At 36.4% G+C, this 26480-nt stretch overlaps 1 protein-coding gene across 48 annotated transcripts in view; it reads left to right on the forward strand.

The window, feature by feature from the left end:
- The window catches only part of slit2 (slit homolog 2 (Drosophila)), a 125965-nt gene that overhangs the window by 28432 nt on the left and 71053 nt on the right, over positions 1 to 26480 (forward strand).

The raw sequence follows: 26480 nt of genomic DNA on the forward strand, positions 1-26480 counted from the left end.
CCAATTGTCCAATTACATTTGGACACTTTACAAGTGGGAGGCACATACGTAAACTGTTGTAATTCCTACAGCATTCACCTGCCTTGGATGTAAATACCCTCAAATAATTCAAGCTGGTAGTCTGCAGTTAAAGCATATATATATATATATTTTTTTTTCAAATCGATTGTGTTGGTGTATAGAGCCAAACATGTTTGAATTGTGTCCATGTCCAAATATTTATGTACCAAACTGTATATTCACGGATCATTGTAAAGTTAACTGAAATGCACTAAAAATCTTCTTATGCAGTGTTTCTCAACCATGTTCCTGGAGGACCATCAACACTCCATGTTTTGGATGTCTACTTCGTCTGTCACACCCATTAGAGGTCTTTCAGTCTCTGCTAATGAGCTGATGATCTGAATCAGGTGTGTTTTTGTCACAAATGATTGCAAGAAAATAGACCCAGTTGCAGCAATGAACAATACAAAGAGGTTTATTGACAGAATAAGGCACAAGTAGACACACAAGGGGATGATAAGGTCCAAACGTTAGGGGCAACAACACAAGGAATCCAGTCGTAGTGACAAGATGGTACTAAAATGAACAGCCAGCCAGGAGTAGGGGCAACAGTGGTCAAAACCAGAGCTAGATCCTGGAGCAACAAGAAAAGTAGAAACAAAGGAAAGTAAGTAATAGCTACAAACAAACAATAAATAGACAAGCGAACTAGAACAGGCAAGACCAAAAGCTTAGTACAGATGCAAGGTAAGGATACAAGACAAGCTACATGGAACGAACCAGCAAAGAACTGAGAACACACAGCACATTATATAAAACAAAGCACACAAGAGATAGATGAAAACAGTCAGGATAACAAGGTCTAAATAAGAGAGCGGGGTAACTGAAAGCAAGGAGGAAAGACAAGAGGAGCACATGGCCAACACAAATTAAGACTTAGCAATGTAAATAAGCACAGGACAAACAGGCAAACATTAAACACTGACAGGACAGACAAGACTGTCAGGTCAGGAACATGACAGTTTTGTTAAGGAAACATGGAAACTGTGCAGAGCTGGTGGTCCTCTAGGAATGTGGTTAAGAAGCACTCCCTACTGAAAAAAACAGCTTAAACCAGCCTAGGCTGGTTGACTGGTTTTAGCTGGTCGACCAGGCTGGTTTTAGAGGGGTTTTGGCCATTTCCAGGCTGGTTTCCAGCCATTTCCAGCCTGGTCTTAGCTGGTCAGGCTGGGAGATGACCAGCTAAAACCAGCTTGACCAGCCTAGCCAGGCTGGGAGCCCAGCCAAAACCAGCTATGTCCAGCTTAAACCAGGCTGGTCAAGCTGGTTTTAGCTGGATTTAGCTGGTCATTTTCCAGCCTGACCAGCTAAGACCAGGCTGGAAATGGCTGGAAACCAACCTGGAAATGGCCAAAACCCCTCTAAAACCAGACTGGTCAACCAGCTAAAACCACCTAAAACCAGGGCTGCTCTGCATTTAAGTGGAATATAACTTTTTGACGACCATAAAAAATGACAGATGCTAAGCACTCAGCATTAAATAGATGCTCTATGCCTAAACCCTTTTTTCACCCTTTGCTTTTGTGCACTTAATTAAAAGTTTTGAATACCCCAAATGCCATGGAGCTTGTTCTCAGATATAGTCAATGTGAAAGATGTGAGTCCATCCATTCAGGTTTTATTTTGCAGCTGTGTGGGGTGTGAACTCTGGAAGGTGGACTCCATCTTGGCTCCTTTTGCTCCGTCACACAGTTATTTATTCTGAGTGAAAGCGTGGGAGTGTAATTGCTCTGAAGTGGACTCCATTTTGGCTCTGGTCACACAGTGGCACAGTAGGCCATTCGGAGGGAATAGGAGTGAGTTCAGCAGCACTGGAGTGGAATTGTCAGCATTCTTCAGCACTGCTGTCATCTTTAACCTCTTTACAGAGCCTCTTCACTTTGAGTTCTCACACTCACAGTCACACAAACACAAACAAGTGAGCATACACAAAGACAGACTGACACACCAGACACAAGAAGTGTAACAAGTAAACATTGCTAGAAAATGACACATGGAAACTGTGTGGAACTGACAGGGTGAGACGAAGTGAAAGTGCATCTGTGTGCACGTGTAATTCAGTAATAACAGGCTTCAGCCACAGCTCTGTTATTATTTAATTACTGCTTCCTTCCATCTCCCTGGTAACGTAATGTTTCCCTGATTGGTGTATGGTTGCCGAGTCACTTCCTCACTTCCTGACCTTAGTGAAGTGAGGTGAGGCAGAGGCTGTGGCTCAATACTTGGAGAACTAGCTACCTAAATGGCATTTTTGGATGTCACAGACACCTACAGTGTTGTCTAAGAAGGTCATGCAAAGTATTGAGAAGCAACCAGAGTAAGAGGAGACTCTGGGATGACTGAATCACGCACTTCCTATGGTCAACCAAGGCTGGACACAAACACACACTCACGCCCTCTGTGGTGTTTAGTTTGTCAGGTTTTCAAGTTTGTCAAGCACAGCAGTGACTAGTATTGGTGGTGTGTGAGAATTTTTGTGTGGGTGTTTGTGGAAGACTGTGTGTGTATCTGCACTGTACAGTATGAGTTTTGCTGGTTTGGCCTTTTTCTTAACCAAAGTCTATTTTTCTTTGCTTAGAAAAAATGTTGTTTAAATAGACCAAACCTTTTTCTCAGCATGTTCTTGTAAATGTGTTGTATTCTTCCCTTTAAGTTGTATGCTGATCTGAAGATTTATCCTGAGGCCATACGGGGTCATATATATAGCTGTCAGAAACACACAAGCTGGATAGTCGTATGTTAAGATATGGTTTTATTTATGAAGATCTGAACTATTTATCTTTGTTTTTTTTATCTCCTGTTTCATTATAAAGTACTATTTTAAGGTCATTCAGGGAAATTCCTATTGGCACTTTGAAAAAGGTAATTACAGTTTGGAGTCCTTTGGTCCTTCGGTCAGAAAGAAAACAACAATAAACAGTTTTATGTATATCTTTCTCTTCTGTTCCTGACAAGATTAAATGTGAATGACCAATTTATAAATAAATAACTTTTGATGAGTTGTGACGTTGTAATGGGTTTGATGATTTGAAACTTGAAACACTGACCTATAAGAGCAGGAAGGTTGCTAGTTCAAGTCTCAGAAGAGGCAGTTGGCATTTCTGTGTAAAGTTAGCCTGTTCTCTTTGTGTTTGTGTGCAATGTTAAAAAGGAATTGTTTATTAAACTTAACTTAGTTAAGTCATCTTGTTGCATTGACTCAGTTAAGTTGAATTGACTTAATTCTGATAGTTATTTCAATTTAAATGTTTAGTTGACAGGGTTAAATAATTGAACCAACTACTTATTTCAAGTCAACTTGACTTGCAAAGTTTAGTTTTAATAGGTTAACTTGCATTATCAAGTTAGCAAAGTTATCAAGTTTATTTTAAATACATTAACTTACCTTTGCAAGTTCACTGAAGTTATTCTAGCAGATTTTCTCATTTAGAAACAGAACAGACAACGAAATACATTTTACACATTTTATTAAAGGTCTTTACTCCCGATTTAGCAATTACACACAGTGTACTTAAAATATAATTGTCTTTACAAAGTATTTTTCTCATAAAGTATTTTTACAAATCAATTGTAAAGTAAAAGTTATCTCAAGAGGATATAAAACCCTGCAAAACTCAAAAACACACAACTAACACAGACTCTTGGAAAAAAATGAAACTAGATCTTGATAGATAAAAAAATCCGATCTTAAAAAAAGGAAAAAAAAAAAAAAAAAGGCCAAATTGAAAAAAAAGAGTGTATGGATATTTTCCAGTGCTGGGTTGCGGCTGGAAGGGCATCCGCTGCATAAAACATATGCTGGATAAGTTGGTGGTTCATTCATGTGGCGACCCCTGATGAATAAAGTGACTTAGTCAAAAAGAAAATAAATAAATAAATGAATAAGTTGAGACGTTGGAATGGGTGTTCTGATTTGAAACTTGAAACAGTGATCTACGGTACATAATATGTATAGTGTATAGGCAGTATAGTATATACTGTAGTTCGAGTCCCTGCTGGGCCAGCTGACTTTTCTTTGTGGAGTTTCCATGTTCTACCCATGTTCGCGTAGGTGTGCTATAAGTGAATTGAATAAACTAAATTCGGCATACTGTATGTGTGCGCGAATGAGTGTGTGGGGATTTCCCAGTGCTGGGTTGCTGCTGTAAGGGCAACCACTGCGAAAACTTGTTTTGGAGTAGTTGGTGGTTCATTCTACAGTGGTGACCTCTGAAATAGAGACTAAGCCGAAGGAAAATGAATGAATGAATGGATATAGTGTATAGTATAACTATATTTGCATAGGTATTGTATGTTTAAAATAAGGTCTTTAGATTATTTACTTCATAAGTACAAATAAACAGTCAATAAGAGGCAGGTAATAAGTCATAGCGAGAATTGAGACTAAAAGTAAGCATTATCTTTAACTGTTGTGTTAATGTGTCATGTACAGTAGATTGATTTGCATTAGCCTGCCTAAATAAGTTGTACTGTCTAGCAAATTGATGAGGTGAATGAAAGTGAGGGGTTAGCAAGGACTAATAGGACGCTTTCACCAGAGAGTGTGTCATGTTTATGGGTCAGACTTTCCCAGCTTGAATGGATCTTGTCTAAGCGGCATTGTGTGTGAAACACAGAACATAGTTTCTGAGCTTTTTGTCCCATTACAGCCCTGATAATCACCACCCATTCTGATACACTAAGAACTGAGTTCTCACAGAGTTTTATTCCCGGAGGAATGTCTGCCACCCTGTGTGTATATATACATATGTGTGTGTCTTGGATGCTGCACAAATCAGGATCTGTTTGAAAGGGTTGAGTCTTTGAATGAAAGCTTAGTGTTGTTCTCTGGCTTACACAGTTGATCCTGTTCAGTGTATGCCCTCTAATCGGCTTTTGCTAATGTGAATTCTTCAACAATCACCCTCGCTCTCTTTCTCCTTTATATCTCCGTGTCCTTACCCTTCTCTTTCAGACACTAACAAGCATCACTTCTTTTCTTTACTTGGCTAATCACTCCGTTGTTTTAGCCAATTAACTGCTCACATAAGGGCAACATGGTGTGGAAATTGTGTGTGTTGATTTTGTCTTTGTACTTTTTTACCAGGTAGTGTCACAAACACCAGACCTCCATGTGTGCCTGTAAATTGTTCTGTCTTTGTACTTGGCGGGTGTGTGCGTGCATGCGTGTGTGTGTGTGTGTGTCCATGTGTATGTGTTAGGTTGTAAATTCCTGTGTTTAGCCAGTGTGTGCAAAGTGTCCAGAGGTTAAGTTAGCAAAGGTGAGATGTCCTTAGGGTCACTGGTGAAAGTTGTTGGCTGGCTTAACACTGAACACCTGGGCTTAGCCCTGACTGATAAGGACCACACGTTGAGTGTATCCCTTTAAAAAACAAATTAGTGAAAAGTGGTAACAACATGTAGACATAAATGAGAAAAAGTTGTTTGGTTATTTTTAGTATCACACCAGCAAACAACTGTTACAATTGGCAATTACACTTGAGTGCTTCCATTTAGTGGTCTGTTCAGGATAGGAGCCAGATTTACCAACAGCTTATATCAGCACAAACTGTCTTTTTGCCATTATAACATTTATGCCAAGATTTACCAAACACGCCCAATGAATAATTTTGGCTAAAAGTCTGTAACCACTAATATTTTTACGTCTTACTATATTTTATATGCATTTGTGGGAGTTTCCTTTTTGGATGCAAATTTGAAGGGAGGAGAGTAGATAAAACACACAACGTAATTTACTAACATTTGCACATTTGCAGTTCCCCCAGACAGCATGTGGTCAGTTTTCCTTGTACCTGAAATATCACATCAGGTGCAGCTTAAGTGAACAGAAAAAAGGCGTGCAAATAGCTGAAAAAATATGATATGTCCTAAGTTTGCTAGCTACTCGCACAGCTCTCTATATTTTTTCACTACGCTATTTTGCACTATACTTGGTTTATCGCTTGCTGATATGTAAATGAGATGTTTTGTCTGTGTTCTTTAATATAAGTGTTGTCTGTAAATCACCCACAGACATTTTATGCTTCTCAGCAATGTTTTATAATGGCAGTCTTGTAAAGATTTGTCATTTAGTAAATCTTTTAAAAAACAAAACAAAACAAAAAACACACACACAAAATGTATCTGCTGAAATGGCTCTTTAAAATAAATATTTGTAACGTAGTTCAGTCCCATCAAAACAGGCTCTGAATAACTCTAGTTCAACATGCAGCATTACAGGTAACTTTTAGCTTAAAGCTGTAATCATTTGTTGTGCAATCACATTAAACTGTCACATAGAACACAAAGCAAAACATGGTTTTTGAATATTGTTTTATGGGAAAAAATGTGATCATGCATACCTGTCAACCCCTACCATTTTTCCTGGGATTCTCCCGTATTTTACAGTTCAATTCCGCTATCATCCTATAAGGGTATTTTCCAGTATTACTCCTGTATTTTGAATCTATCTATGAAGGGTGGGAGCAAACATTAAAGCTATATAGTAATTCCCCCTATACGCGACCCATACCGCCGATCCACTAGGGGATGCCCCTTGCTCTTAAATGTGAGTCTGTTCTGTGCTTTCGTTTTATTTAGGCATTAAAACACTTTAAATTAAACATAAAATCGGTGCGATTCCCTTACTTTTCAATACAGATGTTGTCGCCCCTCCTAGGCAATCCTCAATATATATAGCATTTTAAATATATCAGTCATATAGCAGTGCATGACTGTCAGCTTACGCGCTCCATAGTGTTGAATAGACGCTGTTTCCCAAAAGGATTCTGTGCACACGATTTAAAGCGGAGCAAAAATCTGGGTTTTGTGTACGTGTTTGAATGGTTTGAACAGATATATACACATAATTAATAATAATAATAACATCAAAAGATGTCGATCTTGGTAGGTCTTTCGAAACACAACTAATTTTGTAATTTTGTACAAAAATTTTGTGAATGAGCATAAAACGTTAGCAAAGCAATCGAATGCTTTCATTATAACATTAGATGTGTGCATTTTTAAAGTGACACCTCTGTTATTTTATGTTATCAAACAAAAAAAATTAAATAAATTAGAGATTCCTTTGTTGCTCTTTAATCAGAATGAGTATAATTGAGATAATTTGATTGTATTTCTTTATAATAGCTATTAATTTTAATTGTTAAAAATGTTTGCTAATTTATTTGCTGCTAATGTATACTATTTTTTTTTTTGTAAATAATAATAATAATATATTACTGACTGTTTAACTCTTTATTTACAATGATAGAGTTTTAGAGTTTTAGAATTACAAAATAAACATATATAGTAATTTTCACATCCCAATGTTTACCGGTTATGGATCATGTGAACTATGGGCGTGTGCGCTTTTTCTGCAACGGCAGTTAATTAAGAGTTGCTTCAAATTTATGAAATAAAACCCATGCGGTAAATAGTTGTTTGTAACATTTTCAGTAATTACATAACATAAAGTTCTGCGAATAGCTGTTTAACTGTTTGAGTATATTGTTTCATTTTTGCAGGGTTGCAGTGAGTGTAGTTAGAAAATGGAAAATGGTTAATTCTCACAATGTTCTTGATGTTATTGGCGTGTTGAAATGAGAAAAAAAATACAAAGAAACTAGCAAAATCTGACTCTGCATTTTCCTAAACACATTCCCCAATAACAAGCTGCTGCAGACAAAAAGTTCATTTGGCTTCTCAAAAGAGCTCATCATCTCATCACATTCTCGTAAAAATTCTTCATGAGCAAGGCTTAGATTTTATGTTTCTTGGAACACCTGAGTGGCTCGCTCCTGATTTTTTTAGCGCTTTTAAATCAAAGGCAAAATGAGTACTTTACTATGTCATATCTTACATCTTCCCGCTCTGGGCTCTGCACAAGTACTGTGAGGTATTATATCATCATAAAACAGCATCATAATGGCCACCTAAAGAGATAGGGAAAAGGAGGAGAGAGATTGTTTTGAAAGAAAGGATATTACCAAATGTTTCCTGGAGACCACCCATAGCCTGAAAAGCTGATCCTCTTCTTAGTCTCTGGGGCTCTAAACCTGCCTATTTGTGATCAGGCACGGTGGGAGGCAGATATGTACGGTGACACTTGATTATGTGTCTGTCAGCTCTGTTTCTGGCTTCCTGGGTGTGTGTATGTGTAACAGTAGCTTAAGGGATGATGTAAGCGGGTTTTCTAATTGCAGGGTGATACAAGGGTGTGTCAGATCTTGCTGCCCCAGGGAGCATTAGGTGTGTGTGTGTCCTCAGGTAACAGAACGATAGAAAGACTCTCTGGTATGTCTTTCTGGAGGTGTTTGCATAGATACCAGATAAATGTTGTTTTTTTTTTCTCCCTTCCACATCCTTCTGCTCCTCAGATAACCTCTGTAGTAGTGCCGCTACATATGAAGAAAATGAGATGCCTCCATTTAAAAAATTCAAAAGAGAAGAGGGGGGATTTAAGTTAACCTTTTTTCTTTGGGGTCAGAGCACAAGGCACTGTAATTAGAGTTTTTGGAGGGAAAAATTGCTTTTGGCTCAAGTTGTTGCATTAAAGGCTTACCTTTAAGGAAAGTGATATATCTGGCAGTCAAAATCTTTCGCTGTTATAAAGGTGATAATGTGAAATGTGTAAACTGAAAACTTTTTTCAGTTTTCACTGGTACTTTTTTTTTCTTAGAAATCATTATTCGTTTATTCTGTGGTCACACTGAATTAGTGTATTGATTTAATTGAAGTAATTCTTGTTTGAAAGTCTAATTAATTATTAAATACTATTTATAACAGGCCTGTAGCCAGCCTGGTAAAAGAGGGTGTTTCTTTTTTTCTCCAAAAGTGGAGCTTTTTCAGTTGTTTGCTTCATATTTTATTTAATTATGAGGTTTAGATACTGCATTTAGTGACATTTTAAGCACTATTTTCACCTGGATTGTTGGATTAGCTTGTCACATAACCACACTTTTTAAAGTACTAAAAATATTTCCTACAGATTTAGATTAAAGAAATATGAAGAAAAAAAACATCTTATGTTTTAAAATACAAATGTATTCCATTAAATATCAATAGGGAAAAAAGTGGGGGAAAAGTTTTTTTTCTTTAAAAAAGAGAGTTATAATATTAGCTTTAAAAAAAATAAAGTTTAAAATTAAAACAATTACCTGTTTTTATTTATTAGGCAAACATCAAACTGAGGGCATCACAGTGGCGCAGTGTGTAGTATGATTGCCTCACAGCAAGAAGATTGTTGGTTTGAGCCCCAGCTGGGTCAGTTGGCATTTCTGTGTAGAGTTTGCATGTTCTCCACGTGTTCGCGTGGGTTTCCATCAGGTGCTCCGGTTTTCCCCTACAGTCCAAAGACATGCACAATAGGCGAAACTGGGAAAACAAAATTGGCCCTAGTCTATGTGTGTGAATGCAAGAGTGTATGGGTGTTTCCTATTGACTGGAAGGGCATTCACTGCGTAAAACATATGATGGATAAGTTGGCGGTTCATTCAGCTGTGGCGACCCCTGATTATTAAAGGGACTAAGCCGAAAAGAAAATGACTGAATCAATGAATGAATGACAGCAAACTGAGCAGCACATTTAACTTTCCTGTCTGAATTTGGCCATTTGAATATTGAACAGTTAAAACATAGTATAATAATGTAGAGCTTGACAATGTTTCTAGCCTCTCTTGTAAAAAAAAAAAAAATTCATGGATATTAACAACAGCTTATTTTTTATTTTTTTATTTTTTTTAAGAATAAGGTCCAAGATTTAGAATAAAAGTTCCTTGTAAAATGTTTTCTTTTTTTAAATAACAACACAATAGTACTGAAATGTCTGGTCTTAAAGACTTTTATAGGTTATTTTCACAATTTATGATGATTTAGCTCATGTTTAGTTCAAATTCTGGACTTTTGTCAGTGGGGGGTGGGTCTTTCGTACCATCCAAAGCCCCTGTCTTATACATTTTCTGTCCACTACAGCTACCCTGAAACATAACCTTTTTGCAATCTTACATCATTCCACAATGTCATAAATGTCAGGTTTTACCATCATTATGTGGACATTTTGCCATCAAACACACTTACACACACTTACTTAGATCTCTAAATACAGTAAGGACACACAGTTGACTACTGGTTTATTAATCATACATAATGTCTAAGGGAAGTCCCTATAAAACATGAAAAAACGATTTCCGTGTGTGTGCGTGTGTGTGTGTGCGTGTGTGTGTGTGTGTGTGTGTGTGTGTGTGTGTGTGTGTGACTGCAGGAATGTGCATTTAAAAGGAAGGAATGAGAAGAGAGGTAGAGAATGACACCACTCTACCTGTTGAAACAAAACACAACTGTAATAAAGGCTCTCCTGACTTTTGTCTTATGTGTGTGGCGGGGGTGAACAGGAAAGGTTCAAAAGTTCACAGTAAATAGGTTACTGTGTGTTTTTATGATTCATTGCATTGTTATGCCTTTGTGGTGTTTGGAAACAAACACTCATCCACACACATTCCCAGATTTCTTCAAATGACCCAAACTACTTCCAATGACTGTGAAGAGTAAATGATTCATTGCTATGATATTATACAGAAAGGGCGTCTGAGGTTTATTGTGCATCATGTTTTACTCACAGTTTAGTTTTCACTTTGTGGCGGTTGAGGGAAAGGGATGATGAGAGGAGGTGCAGTAGTCTGACGGGATGGCATCGGTAAACGAGAGTGACTGCAGTGAGAGAGACGTGCTAAACAGAGGGGTGGAGACACTTGTCTTTTCAGAATGAAGGGAATCGCCATGGCAGCAATTAACAGCCCAAGGCTCCCCGCACTGGGTCAGTCTGCGCAGGGAGATAAAAGTGTGTTTGTGCATGCATGTATGTGTGTGTGTGTGTCTGTGTTAGAGAGTGTGTGAGCCCCCCCAAAAGCCGTTACTCAGCAGGGGGAAAAGAAATGAACTAATGAACTTTTAGAGGAGTGAAATTTTGCAAGAAACATAAACTGTTTGTCATCAACAGAGGGGTTATAAAATGATAAACTGAACTGGGATATTTATGAGGGAGAATCCATGTGTTAGTTGTTAATGCATGGAATGAATGATAGGGATATCACAGCATTTAAAACGTTAGTTTTAATTTAAAGATTTTGCAACCAAGGTTCATGCAAAATGTATGTCTTTGAATAGGACTGAGCGATTAATCGAAATGAAATAGTGAACGTGTTTGAGCAAAGCTGCTATCGCCATGCACATCTTGTCAGGGGAACACAGTTGTGTGATCTAGGCATGGGACGATAACTGTTTTGCAAGGTATACCAAGGTTTGGAAAAGTCAAGGTTTAAAGGTTTCACACACACACTGGCATGCACTGCAGCTTATGTGGGTGTCTCAACTCCAGGCAGCCAGCGGGTGCTCTGAGCACAGAACCAAAGGTGAGAGCGGACCATGTCTGACGGTTTGTCAAGAATCTACCGCTGGATCTAAAACCGCCAAAAATGGTCTATTGTCTTGTTTATGTTTTGTTTTAAGTTTTTATGACAACAGTATGTCCAGCAGAAAAGATATCCAAAGATGCCATTTTTAACTGTAAATACATCTGTGTTTTTGAATGAAGACAGCAGAAGTCAATGATTCATTTGAATTATTTGAATTATGTTTACTGTTCCAAAATATTTTAAAAGTTTCTAAAAATAAAATATATTGTGTTCAATGCAGAAAAAAAGTTTTAGTTTTTTTAAAAACATTTAAAAAGATTATATTTTAGAGCATTAATAACAATACCGTAAACCGTAAATTTTTTTATCTAAGGTTATAATGCCGTCAGAATCTTATTCCAGCCCATGACAAGTGTGATCTGTGTTAAATCTTCTCCAAAGGCCAGAGGGCAATCCTGTGCACAAACTCCAAATACCCACAAGAAAATGATCGACACAATGTGCATTCACAGGTACATGTGCTTTAATGCCTTATTTTAAACACTCAACTGAAGCTATGTAGTCAGTTTGGAGTAAAAACATGTTATCATATTTGGTCTTTTCCTGTGCAGCATTTACAAAACATCATAGTTCACTGAGAATTTGCACAAAAAGTTGTCATTATCAACCATTATCATTTGATTGACATTTCAATTGATTTTGAAACAGTGTACTTTGGCTTTTTGTGGTCTTCATCTGAAAGCATGCTCTGAAGACTTACTAGAACTGGCATTGAACAAATGCTTATGCAAATTGCATTTGATTAACCATCCAGCCCTACCTGTCACGAAACAATAATAATAATATGTGCCATATCAAAAGCACAATACTGTACCAGGTGGGCTACCAAGCAAGTTTAGTATAAATTTGGACATTTGTGTAAAGTTCACTATAGTAAAGTTGTGTTGGGTTAATAGTTTATTATTGTCAGCATGTTTTATTAATTGATATACATTAAGAACTGTTTAATCATAATTTTCTTTATGATAAAGGCCCTGTTCACTATTAAGATGCATTTCTTGTAAATATGATCACAAATAGACAGCACTAAATACTGGTATAAATGAGGCAGAGGTATAGTAGTTGAATATGCATCTGATTAGATTATAGTGCAAATCTTCATGTGGTCAAATGTGTTCAACCATCCACCTATCTGACCTTAATTTTAAGCATTTTAAACAACAGGGGAAAAATGTTCTGTCCTACAATTTTAACAGGATCAAGAAGAATAAAAGTTTGTGTTTTACTGCCTTAAGGTTTTTTTTTCTTTCCAACTGACATCTGTGTGTATTGTACATACCCTATAAGGACATTTTAAGAGTTTTACAAAAGGTTTACAGTCCCAATTTTGCAGTTAATTTTGGCATTATTTACTTACCCAGAATTTACTGTGACAAGCTGATGTCTCATTACTATAGTAGTGAAACAACATAGTATTACTTTTACACCATCTCATAGCATTTGTAATATCATACTATGAAATATTGTTATTATTTTAATTTTACATGATATACTTAAAATATATTTTAGAATAAGGATTTAGAATAGCATGCAGCGATGAAGTAAAAAGAAATCAAGACTTACAGACATGTACGTTTAATATATAAAGAGTTTAGATGCAAAAACCTCTAAATGTCGCTGAACATTTTCTTCTAAAATGAACATGGACTCCTGTGTGCAGGCTCAGTAATTTTACTTTTAAAGTGACAAAGAAGTTATTTTCATTGCCTTGAAGGATAAATTACTGAACATAAACATGAGAGGCTCAGAAAATGCTCATTTTAGAAGAAAACTCCAGATGGCGTTTAGAGGTTTTTGCATCAGAACACTGCAAATATATATATATATATATATATATATATATATATATATATATATATATATATATATATATATATATATATATATATTTATGTAAGGGTCTGTAAAGGTCTATCACAAGCTTAATGTTTTAGTTCATGGTGTTTGAAATCTCTTTGAATATAAAAAAGTGCTGTTTAATGTTAAACACATCTAAAAGCTTTTAGAATCATTACAATTCATACATACAAACCCTTACATACATACACAAGACACAGTCACCCACAGGTGTACAGTACAGTACCTGTATTGTGATTTCCAGTGAGGCAGAAATTGTTACGATTATCTTCACATGGTCGTTGATCCTGCATTTATGGAATGTGTCTTTATGTAATCCTACAATGCTATCAGGCATTAAAATCAGTAGTTTGGATAAGGCTGAGCGTGAGAGAGATTGCTAAAGGGATAGTTCACCCTCTGAAAAACTAAACTTCTATTTTCATTTGCTTAGAGACATATCACATGGGTTTAGAAAATCCGGAAAGTTGCACAATCAGCCATATACAAAAGGTTATTGTTAAGGATCATTTTCAAAGCTTGAAAGCTCCACCCCTACATTCAGTGAATTTGGAAAAAAAGTATTCAGTTGCTTTTATAGCAACCTCTTCTGACCCAAGTGTAAATGAAAATGTGTGTAATGCATGTGTGCGTACATGTCATGACTTTCGTTCCTCAGTTGCTCACCTCTATCTGTCTGTCAGTATGTGTACTTCCGAAATGACAGATGGAGACTAATTGGCCCAGATCATTTGAATGGTAGTGGATTTTGTGCTTCTCTCTCCCTCTCTCCCATTGCTTTCCTTTCCCTGTACTGTATGTTTTCCTTTGGGATAGAAATGTTTTCACTTGGGAATGTGGGTCTAGCAGTTGTTAATTTTATTTTTCCCTTTGTCTCTCTCACTCTGACTCTCTCTCAGGAATTCCTCCCATGTTAGGTCACTGTAATCTCACATCTCTAGTTTACCATTATGATGGAGACATGCAACATAATACCACCATTCGGAAGTAAGAAAAAAAAAAAAGGATAAAGGGTGAAAGAAGAGAGATTTGCCAGTGAGACAAAATGGACTTTTTAAACCCAAGTTCTTGAAAGGAATTTTTCAGATAATCCTCCTCTCCCACCACTAAGCCCACTCTCCAGAAAACGTACTTCATTTCCATTGGCAATTTCTCTCACGTATGTTACGCTGTGTTTGCCAGCTCCTTCCCAAGAGTCTCAAAGCGTCGGCCATTGCAGTGCCCTTTACAAAACCAACTTCCTCCTCATCACCTCTTTCACTGGGAGGTCTCTTCCTCTTCTGATGTGTTTTTCAGTCTGACCAGAAATCCTTTGGGTTGTTAATAAGCTTTGCCTAGTGATAAGACCCCAGCAGCAGCATGCAGTTAGCACTACTGAACTTTCCTAATGTGAAAATTCACAAGTAGTTTTAGAAAGTGATTGGATGCAAATGCGAGGAAAGTTAAGACGAAAAAGCCAACTTACAATTAGTCAAAAAACCAGAGACCAAAAGAGGTTCCTTTAATTGAGATGTTTTCGAGGATGTTTCGTGGGGTCTCACTTCATTTTGATGGTCCGTTTGTTGAACTTAAGTTACATTGAAACATTCTCATTAGGTTATAAGTAGACTGGTAAAGTCGGGGTTAGGGTTAGTGTAAGTTGACATGTACTTGCAAAGTTTCTTATAGTCAGCAAAATGTCTGTTAAAGGAGCAGTATCAACAAAAATTAAGCAGTCTACTAATACTCAAATGGACCTTCAAAATAAAGTGTTACCTTTTGTAGTAGATGATTTGGTGTCGACATCAGTTGAATACATTTGAAGTTAAACTCTGAGATGAACTCTGCTGATCTTGTGGAAACTGTATTTGAACTTGTGTCAGGGCAAAACAGTTTTCTCATCAAGATTAGGTTGACTAGAAGTGTGTCTGTGTAAATCCCCTGGCCTCTAAAAATAATTCAGGAACTGTCGGGAATGTGACACACAGATATAACGACTGCAGGAGCTTAACATGGATCAACACCACACAGACAAACACACACACTTACACACCCTATAAAAACCCTCTCTCAATAAACCCAAACCTGTCGACAACTGCCGTCGTATTTAGACACACTCACAAAAGTCAAACAATGAGCCCAGATGTGCGCGCACACACATACACACACACTCACTTTGCAGCTGAGTTAAAGTCAAATTTGTAACTTAAAGTCAAATTTGTATCAAACCTAATAAGATTGTCCACTGACTTGTAATTCTGCACAGGGTTTATTTGTGTATGTGTGTGCTTTCCGGGTGCTAAAGTCTCTCCGCTCATGTGGGACAGTTAATTTTAGATGTCTTTTTCTGCTCAGGAGTCTCTCTTGCGTCGCGTCACTTGTCTGTGCAGGAATTTGTCACTGTAAGTGTCAGATGAATGCATGAGGCGACAGTGATTTCAAAACGAAATGCTTATCAGATCACACCTAATGTGCTAAACATAGGAGAAGCACATATGCATTAGATCAGTGCTTTGTAACTGGTTCTTCTTTTGATTTACACCCTATTTCCACCTGTGGTGTTTCCAGTGACCTGATCATAAGCAGTCATCCGAGATACATTATCGTTTCCGTCGTGTCTCTTGTGACCACTTAAGTTCAGATTACATTGAAACCTTTACCTTATTATGAGCTCCACATATAGCCCAAAACATACAAATTTTTTATTCATTACAGTTACGTAATTCCTTAAACGTATTTTCTGTATTTGTCTTGTTTGTATTTTCCTGTTTTACTGTATGATTTTTAATGCTCCAATAAGTCAATACAAAGTGACTCAACCCATGTTTATCATAATTACATGTAATTTATGCCATGTTTTACATTTAGATTTGTTGTTAATAATTTTTGGAGGTTGAGGGTGTCAGGCAATTTGTTAGGATCTGTCTAATTTGGCAGCTTTTTGGTCAAATACAGAAAAGGTCTTTCAAGATTTTTTTTCTGTAAATCACAATGTGACATGTTGCTTTTAATAACACTAGAACTACAGAGATAGTCATTTAAATCTTTTAATAATTTATTTAATAACTGTTAAATATGTGTAAATTTTGCATTGTAAAATGACAAAACACAAAAGAGTTCTGAGTATTACTACTTTGAATAGTCAAATGGCAAAAGCATTTCAGCGTCTGCTACTATTCCACACTACTTTTATAAAACTTTTCTTTTTTTACTTTCTGATAGCAAAAACATACTTTACTTCAGACATATTGTGTTTAAAGTCAAATTCACTGAATTAAAAAAACATTTACTCTCCTACTTGCTGCACAAATTGAGGAAATGTGGTTTGTTTACTTGTTCACAATTATATTGCAAACAAATATTTTTGTAATATTTTTAGAGTCCTGACCTCATACAACAGACATTCTAAGGTCAATTCTAATATCTCAATAGAAGCTTTGAATGAATGGCCAAAATTAATTTTAGTATTGTGTTAAAGTAGAAACATTATTGAATTTAATATGTTTTCTATTTATACAAAATCCCATTTTTTAATTTTATTTATTGCAAAGACAAAAACAATGTATCTCCTCAATGACTATTCTACTCTGTAAAGTTTGGATTCAAGTAAAGTTTATTTATAAACTAATTTCGAGAGGATCACGTGCTTATGGTTGCTTGCAACCGGCCCCGCATTATTCAATTTATGATTCACTATTATCAGACGATTTATAAGCCAATATAAATATACCCTAAGTTCCATATAACAGCCATTTTCGTTTTAAGGAATCCCCCTTCCACCTCTAATCCTCCTTTCCTAGATGGGTGGCACGGTGGCCCAGTGTTTAGCACTATTGCATCACAGCAAGATTGTCACTGGTTCTAGTCTATACCAAGCCAGCCAACATTTCTGTGCCGAGTTTACATGTTCTCCCTGTGCTCACGTGGGTTTTCCCTGGGTTCCCTGGTTTCCTTCCACCGTCCAAAACATGCAACCTAAGTCAATTGAGTAACTATAGACATGCTCCTAGTAAGCAGTTATCTCTTAAGAGCAATCACTATCTGTTCATTAGCTACTACAGCAGGGAAGTTCTCGAGATCTACTTGAGCTAAAACTCCCCTCTCGCCTTGCAATGGGAGGGACCTCAGGCTCAAGGATCTTATGAGCTCAGGGCTCTCTCCTGGGACAGCATGCCAAACAAGCTTTATAATCAATCATCAGCTAAGTGTGAACTCTTGAAATGAGTTTAAATGGGTTTTGTTGAAATGAACGATTTAGGTTTATTCAGTGATGTACATATAGACGTCACCATTTTTTTTTTTTGAAGAAGAAGAAGAAATCACAGATGAACTTTGTGACTGCAATTGTGTCCCTTTTAGAATAAAGCAGACTCATTTCTGCTTTCATTTTCACAAGACAGTTAAAAATAGGATTGTCCAGATTCGATCACGTGATCGAAAAATGATTTCAGACTCGATCGGAATCAGACGTTATCTTCCGATCAGGACTTGAATATATATATATATATATGCGGAATGACATCACTTTGTTGCAGAGATGCTATTGGTTAAATGCCAGCATAGTAGAACACGGAAGCAGCTTGAAGCGGAAAGCGTAAGTTTGTCTATGGTCTGGAGGTATTAAAAGTTGATGACGACAACATTGCCATAGCAAGCTGTGAGATATGTAAACGTGGGATTGCCTAAGTTGAGGTGCTATTTTATTTTATATTAGTTTTTTTTTTTTTTTTTGATTTACTGTTGCACTAAAGTCCAAAAGTAAAGGTGAAGAATTGATTGTTATATTTCTGTCACAATGTTTGTGCTTTTAGCCTTATCTTTTGTAGAGCCAAATTTGTACACAGAAGTGAGCGAAATCTGAAAAAAATTCTATTGGCGATGTCCTAATTTGTAAAAATGCAAAGTTTTCAGTTAGGGTGCTGGTTACAGTATTTATAACTATCTGTTTATGAAAACACAATGGAATTGTTCGGAATGTCCCTATTTAGATGGCTAAGTAGCCAAGGCAGGGCAAGGCAAGTGTATTTATATAGCACATTTCATACAAAATGGTAATTCAAAGTGCTGTACATAAATGAGAATAAAAGAAGCAATAAAATTATAAATGATTAAAACAGATATAAACAGATTAAAATGTGTTAAATTGGTTATAAAAGAATGAAAAACAAAAAAAAGGATGTAATAGTGTGATCTGTGGGACATATCACAGTGCTCATTCAGTGAAGGCACAGCTAAACAGATGTGTTTTCAGTCTTGATTTGAATGAGCCTAATGTTGAAGCATATCACATTATTTCTGGATTCCAGCTGTGAGGGGTGTAGTAGCTGAAGGGGGATTCACCCTGCTTTGAATGAACTCTTGGAATTTCTAATTTACTGGATCCTAATGATTTGAGTGATCTGTTAGGTTTGTATTTAGTGAGCATAGCTGTAGTGTATTAAATCATTTAGTGATTTATAGACGAATAATAATACTTTAAAATCTATTCTGAATGTAACTAGAGGCTAGTGTAAGGACCTGAGGACAGGTGTGATGTGCTCTAATTATCTGGTTCTGGTCGGAATCCTGGCCGCAACGTTCTGGATGAGCTGCAACTGTCTAAATGTCTTTTTGGGAAGGCCAATGAGGAGTCCATTACAGTAATCTACCCTGCTGGTGATAAAAGCATGAACAAGTTTGTCTCTGGAAACAAGGCATCTATTTCTTGCAATGTTTTTGAGATGATCATATGCATCAAGTAAGCATTTGTCTTCTGGCAGACATTTACAGAGGTTTATTGATGAGTCATTTATATATTTGCTAAACAGAATGTGTCTAAATGTATGCACGCATCTGATCTTTTTTTGATTTAGTGTAATGAAGCTCTCCACCATGCTAACTGCACTGGAGATATGGGTGTGCTTAGACAAATATTTGTGTTTGACAGACAGCGGTGACTGTCTGTTTATTGAAGTTTATGTCTGATGGACAGAACTGGAAAAAGAGCAACACGCCAACTATGAATAATCTCCTGGAGCAAGTGGACAGACTACATTGGTATGTGTTTATGTGGCGTGCATTATTGGCTTTGTGAGATTGCAGATTAGTATCCTTCACCGGTCAGTATGTTTTTAGACACACTAAAGCAAGCATGTTTTTAACAGACACAGCCTTTATCAGTGCGACCCGAGGACACAAATGCACACACTCACACCAAGTCTTTCTCTCTCGCTCTATAAATGCATGACTGAGGGCTATGTTTTAAGAGGGAGATGGAGAGAGCGGTGAAGAGAAAAGTAAAAGAGCAGCTGAAGTGAGCGCCAATTTGCCTTCCAGCTTTTGAAGGGTTTTTAAGATGCTCAGCTTTCAGTCCATATAAGACATAGAGGAATGACCTCTTAAACCACTAACACACACACACACACACACACACACAACTTTGAATGTCTGTTCTCGTACCCAGTGGCATTATCCGAATACCATTACAGGGTGTCCATTTAGATGAATTGTCAATGTAATGAACAAATGTCCAATAAAATAACGTATTTGTGAGCATGATTTTTATTATAATATAATATAATATAATATAATATAATATAATATAATATAATATAATATAATATAATATAATATAATATAATATAATATAATATAATATAATATAATATTTGCCAGAGATGGGTTGCGGCTGGAAGGGCATCTGCTGCGTAAAAACTTGCTGGATAAGTTGGTGGTTCATTCCGCTGTGGCGACCCTGGATTAATTAAAGGGACTAAGCCGACAAGAAAATAAATGAATGAATAATATAATATAATAATATAATACTGTTTAAATCTAGCGTCACGCTGGCGCAGTGGGTAGCACGATCACCTCACAGCAAAAAGGTCGTGGGTTAGAGCCTTGGCTCCGTCAGTTGGCATTTCTGTGTGGAGTTTGCATGTTCTACCCATGTTCGTGTGGGTTTAATCTGTGTGCTCCAGTTTCCCCGACATGTCCAAAGACATGCGGTACAGGTGAATTGGTTAAGCTAAATTGGCCGTAGTGTATGAGTGTGAATGGAAGTGTATGGGTGTTTCAGTGATGGGTTGCAGCTGGAAGGGCATCCGCTGCGTAAAACATATGCTGGATAAGTTGGCGGTTAATTCCGCTGTGGCGACCCCAGATTAATGAAGGGACTAAGCTGAAAAATGAAAATGAATGAAAATGTATTTTTAAATTGCCTACAAAAGGACTACAATTGAAAAAGTCTGGCGATATGGCAAAAATTATATCAGTCAATATCAATAATTATCACAATAAATGTCAAATTTTTAAATTTATTCATATTAAAGGCTTTTTAGCATGCCCGTCCCTTTGTGCAGTAAATTTAACATATTTTGTGAAATGTTTTAGCTGTCTGACAATATAAATAAAACATAATTACAAAAGAAGAATCTTAATCATTTTTTCAGCATTTACTGTTTAAGTTTTCAACAATCAAAGACATTACCCTACAAGTTATTGGATATTATTGTTCAACATCAGAAAAAAAAAAAACAGGTTTGGAACAAGTAAAAGATGAGTTAATGGTGATGTAATTTTCTGTTTTTGGATGAACTGTCTTTTTAATGGTGAGTATGGTGAATTTAGGGTGTAAAATCCTTTAATATGGTTGCGCGGTGGCAAAGTGGGTAGCATTTCCTCCTCGCAACAAGAAGATCACTGCTTCAAGCCTTGAGTTGGCATTATTGTGTGGAGTTTGCATGTTCTTCCCGTGTTCCTCTGAGTGTTCTGATTTCCCCCACAAGTCCAATGACAGGCGCTATAGGTGAATTGGGTTAGCTAAACTGTCCATAGTGTAATGTATGTAAATAAGAGTGTATGAGTGTTTCCTAGTGATGGGTTGCAGCTAAAAGGGCATCTGCTGCGTAAAACATATGATAAGTTGGCGATTCATTTTGCTGTGGCAACCCCTGATAAATAAAGGGACTAAGCCAAAAAGAAAATGAATGAATGAAAGATCCTTTAATATATTTTATTTAGGGATGCTACGATTACTTGATAATCGATTGATTGTAAATAACCCTTAAATAGATAGACCTTATCGATGACTCATCACCTTGGAATTATAATGTTCTATCTGCATTCTGAATAATTTTGAGATATTGATCTTAAGTTTTTGCATTCTACAGTATATAGCAAACAGTATGTGTGTAACATTTGTTTTTTAATAAAAAGTCTAAAAATGTAAACAACTAATAAAAAACATCCCATAATGTAAATAAGATGTCATTTAATAAAAAAATGTCAATAAATCAATTTTGAGAAAAATGTCAGATAGACCCTTATAATTCTAAGGGGCTGGACTGATTAAGCATGGACATTTAAAGGTTAAGTTATGCTGTGCGCTGTGAAATGCGTCCAATCATTACATAATCATGTGTGTGCAGTTTACCTTACCTTATGGAGTCAACCTCTTGACATTACATTGTGCGATGCATAAAACCCTGTTATGTGCAGATCTCAGTTATATCTGTGGGTGTTTTAAACTATTTTATCAGACAGATTATTAGACGCACAGTGCATAAACATTTTTGAGCACTTATCGAACTCTCGTTATCATTTTATTGAAAAAAATACATATATCGTGATAATTATCGTTATAGATTTATCACCCAGGCCTACAGTAATACTGCTTCAATACTGCTAGCCAATATTGCAGTAAAATAAAAGTCTATGGTACGTATACATACATTTTTACTTAAAATGTATTTCTTTAAAACAACGTGCTTGATAATACATTTAATGACTTATACTTAACAATGCTAGAAAAAAATCTATTGAATTTATTAAATTTTTTATTAATTTCTAATAGTCAACAACAGTATGATTTATACAACATACACATGGCCAACCTAAAAACAGCTTCTAAGTGATGTTTCGTAAACAAGTTTCGGGAGGAGCATGCGCAGAAGTTTCAGTATCGAATACGTCATTGACAATTATCCCATCATCAAATCAGTTCTTGAGCCACCCCTATATATAACTAAGCTGTCTTACCTGCAGCATCTCACGACTTTAGCATCCCTCCACCACCCTGTCACCTCTTGCATTGCATTCCCGGGGGGAGCGTTCTGGGGCCGGGCTAGATACTTCGCTCGAATCCCAACTCCTCTTTGTTTCCTGATAAGGGGAATAACTCGAGTTGGGGTGTCTCCTCGAGCTCAGAGCCCTCCCCCCGGACAGCACGCCAAATATGCTTTATACTTAAACGAATGCAAGTGTGAACTCGTGAAACCCACACTTATTTTAATGGAAACAATCTATGCAACTAACAATTGGTTACAGAAAATCTAGTAATCTGTCGTTATTATTATTATTATTATTATTATTATTATTTGTATTATTATTTGAGTAATAATTACATTTGTCTACTCATATTTACACATCTATTGGTCTATATACTCATATTGATCAATAATTATCATCCCATCTTCGGTCTGTGTGTTAGCGAGAACCGACAATACTTTATTGTTTGTTTTAACTTTGTTGAGTTCATAGAAGAGTATTATAACTGAAGTATGTGGGTTACAAAAATCTCTTGAATTCTACAAAGATGTTTTAAAAAAGGTGTTTGTGTACATATGAGAAAGAGAGTAAAAAGCTGTCAAAATAAACAGTCAATTATATTAAATCTTTTAATAAGCCTTCGGTCCTTTTCTCTCTAATGCAAAATAAAAACTATGCATAGATAGATGAGAAATATCACTGAATCTCTCTCTCTCCCTCTCTCTCTCTCTCTCTCTCTCTCTCTCTCTCTCTCTCTCTCTGAGTGTGTGATCTATTAAGATAGTCAGACAGGGGTTGACAGATACACAAAGGCTTCTGCAGTTCTATTGTGGTGGCAGCCTCACCATACAGTACTATCATTGTGTAGAGCCTGCGGGTGGACTGTGTGTTTCTGTGTGTGTGTGTGTGTGTGATCAGGGGACGTACACACTGCTCTGTGATGAATTACTCAGAGTGGGCAGATTATGCCGGTATGACATTGATACATTGAGACATCCAGTGAGATTTTATTGCATTCAAAATGTGTGTGCATGTGTGTATGTATGCGAGTGGGTGGGGGTTTAAGGATTTTTAAGGGTGTAGAGTCACTTGTTATCACACGGGTGAATAATGACATCAAATCACTTTCCAAACACACTTGTGCGCGCACACACACACACACACACGCACACACACACGCACTGTATTTTAAAACAGATGTTTCGCAACTTCCAATACCCATGTGTACCATGTGACAAAACAAAAAACACAAACACAAACAACGTTTATTTTCACTTAGTTTAAGCTAAAAAAAAAAGTGTATTTGGTATGATTTATATGCTAAAAAATGAGGCTGTTTATGTTTTCCTACATGTGTCATAGGACACATACAATTATGTGTGAATGTTTGTGTGTTTTGGTTGGAGTGTATATTGAATTCCTGTCTTTGTGCTTTCTTGCTGTCATGGAAACATGTTTTCGGGGAGTACGGTGGTCCATAGGAATCAAATGAGCCGTGAATAATTTATCTCTTAATGACTTCATTCACATCAATAGCATTGACTCTAATAAACCTCCTGCCATGGCAAAGTGTGTGTGTGTGTGTGTGTGTGTTTGCGTGAGCGCGTGTTCCTTCATGTGGTGCTGGTGAACGCACTTAGAGTATGTGTGTTTTCATGGTTTGAAATTGTGATGTTGTGAAGTCAGGGGATTTTCCATCAAAGTAAGTAAGTGTATGTTTTTTTTGCGAGTGTTGTTTTTATGCATATGTGTTTGCACTGGCACATTACGTTCCTCTTTTGAAATAGTTTGAATTATGGAGTGGAACATTATCATTCAAAGACAGTCAAACAGGCACATTTAAGTAGTTCATGGTACAGTAATTTGATCCCGCAGTCTGCAACTTCTCTGTTAGAGTTTGTTATTATAATTTAAAATGTCTGACATGCATCTTTAGTGTGTGTCAGAACGTGCTCGAATGTACATAATTGCAAAAACATGGCTTGCTTAAAGTTCTCGTAAAATCAAAATTCACATTTTTTTTTTGCAAGTTCTCAATGCTCTGCTTGAAGTGAACAACTGATCAGCAGAGGTTTATCCACACCTTGGTAATATTTATTCAAATCGACATTTCTTTTCTAATGACTAGAGCAGAATGTCTTTAACCATCTCTCTCAAGCTGTTACTTTGCTGTCCCATTCAGTATGCAGTTTCAGAAGCATATATCTCACAATACTGATTTCGAAGTAAAGTTATAAAGAAGTTGTTTTTGGTTTATGAGGAAGTTTACATGATTATACAGTACAATGTAACTTTAAATACAAACATGATACTACCGTATATGTACTGAATACATATACGGTAGTATCATGGTGTTATTCAAATTTGACCCTCTTGGCATAAATTTCAAGGTACATTAGAGGTGGTACTGCACGTGGTTATCAAACTGATAATTTCAAACTGATATTTTAGTATATTATTGCTTTGTACTACATTTACCGGGAGGTGTGGTGGCACAGTGGGTAGCTCTGTCGCCTTAAATCAAAAAGCTTGCTGGGTCGAGCTTTGGATGGGTCAATTGTCAAAGTTTTCATGATTTGCTTTACTCCACTGCATGCATTTGGATTTCATATTCTTATATTTAATGTTTTAACACATAACACATTTTTAAACATTTATTTAACAAAGTTGACAAATGCCCTTTTACTATTTTGCAATGCTGCATTCATTCATTCATTCATTCATTCATTTTCTTTTCGGCTTAGTCCCTTTATTAATTCGGGATCGCCACAGTGGAATGAACTGCCAATTTATCCAGCATTTGTTTTACGCAGCGGATGTCCTTCCAGTTGCAACCTATCACTGGGAAACACCCACTCACTCCTACACACACTCACATACACTGCGGCCAATTTAGCTTATTCAATTCACCTATTCCACATGTCTTTGGACTGTGGGGGAAACCGGAGCACCTGGAGAAAACCCACGCAAACACGGAAAGAACATGCTAACTCCCAAATGCTGCATATTAAGTTGTAAAATAAAAACAAAATTGTCTAAAAACAAAACAAACTTTATTCAGTCATTCATTCATTTTTCTTTGGCTTAGTCTCTATTTCAGAGGTTACCACAGTGAAATGAACTGCAACAAAACTAACTTGCAATTCGAAAAGACGTTCCAAATAAAATGAAATACAAAAGAATAATACAAATAAAATAAATATATTATTCTCATCTCATAAGTATATTTAATTCAATTTAATTCAGCTTTATTTGTGTTGTGCTTTAACAATGTAGATTGTGTCAAAGCAGCTTCACATAAATGGTCATAGTAACTGGATCAGGGTAGTTCAGTTTTTAGTGTTAAAGTTCAGTTCAGTTTAGCTCAGTTCAGTGTGGTTTGAAGTCATTATTGAGAGTCCAATATATATAATAAGTATATGAATTTGTCTATACTTTTCTTAGCTTGGATTTTTCTTTAATTGTTTATTTTATTTATTTTTATATTTTTAGTAATTTCAGCACATCATCATTTTAAAGTATAAGTTGAGATCTATCCACATTTACAATCTCCTAATAATATACACTTTCAGATATACAGAAAAGCATTCTTTATTTGTAGTTTCTAATAGCTTCTAATAGTTTCTACACAGACTTGCAAAATGCATTTTAAAAGTGAACGTGTTTGTGTGTGAAAGAGAGAGTGAAAGAGAGAAAGGAAAAAACCTGAGAAATACAAATTTTCTAAATGTTCAGATTTATGTCTATCATTTTTAACTTTGTGTTTTGTCGTATTTGTCATAGTGTCATCGAAAATACTTGCAGAGTAGTTAGTGCACTTAAGTAAAGATTGTTGCACAGATGGGAGAGAGCACACGTCTCCACTGCAGTGTACTGTCATCTACGCAGGTTTTTACAAGTGAGCTAAAATCGATTTAATCAATGACAGTAAAAAAAAAAAAGAAAAGACAATTCATACGTTTTATGAACTTTGTGATGACGCTGGCCAGATTTGATCAGAGCTTTTTCCTAATATCAGCATTCACACTCGCTGTTGCTTTAAAACTATTTGCTTCAACTCATTGTTCGCAGCTATGGTGCATGTTAAGTGAGCTTGCAATAAAC

This window comes from Danio rerio, chromosome 1, assembly GCF_052040795.2.
Source record: "Danio rerio strain M-AB ecotype USA chromosome 1, GRCz13ab, whole genome shotgun sequence".
Taxonomy (NCBI): domain Eukaryota; kingdom Metazoa; phylum Chordata; class Actinopteri; order Cypriniformes; family Danionidae; genus Danio; species Danio rerio.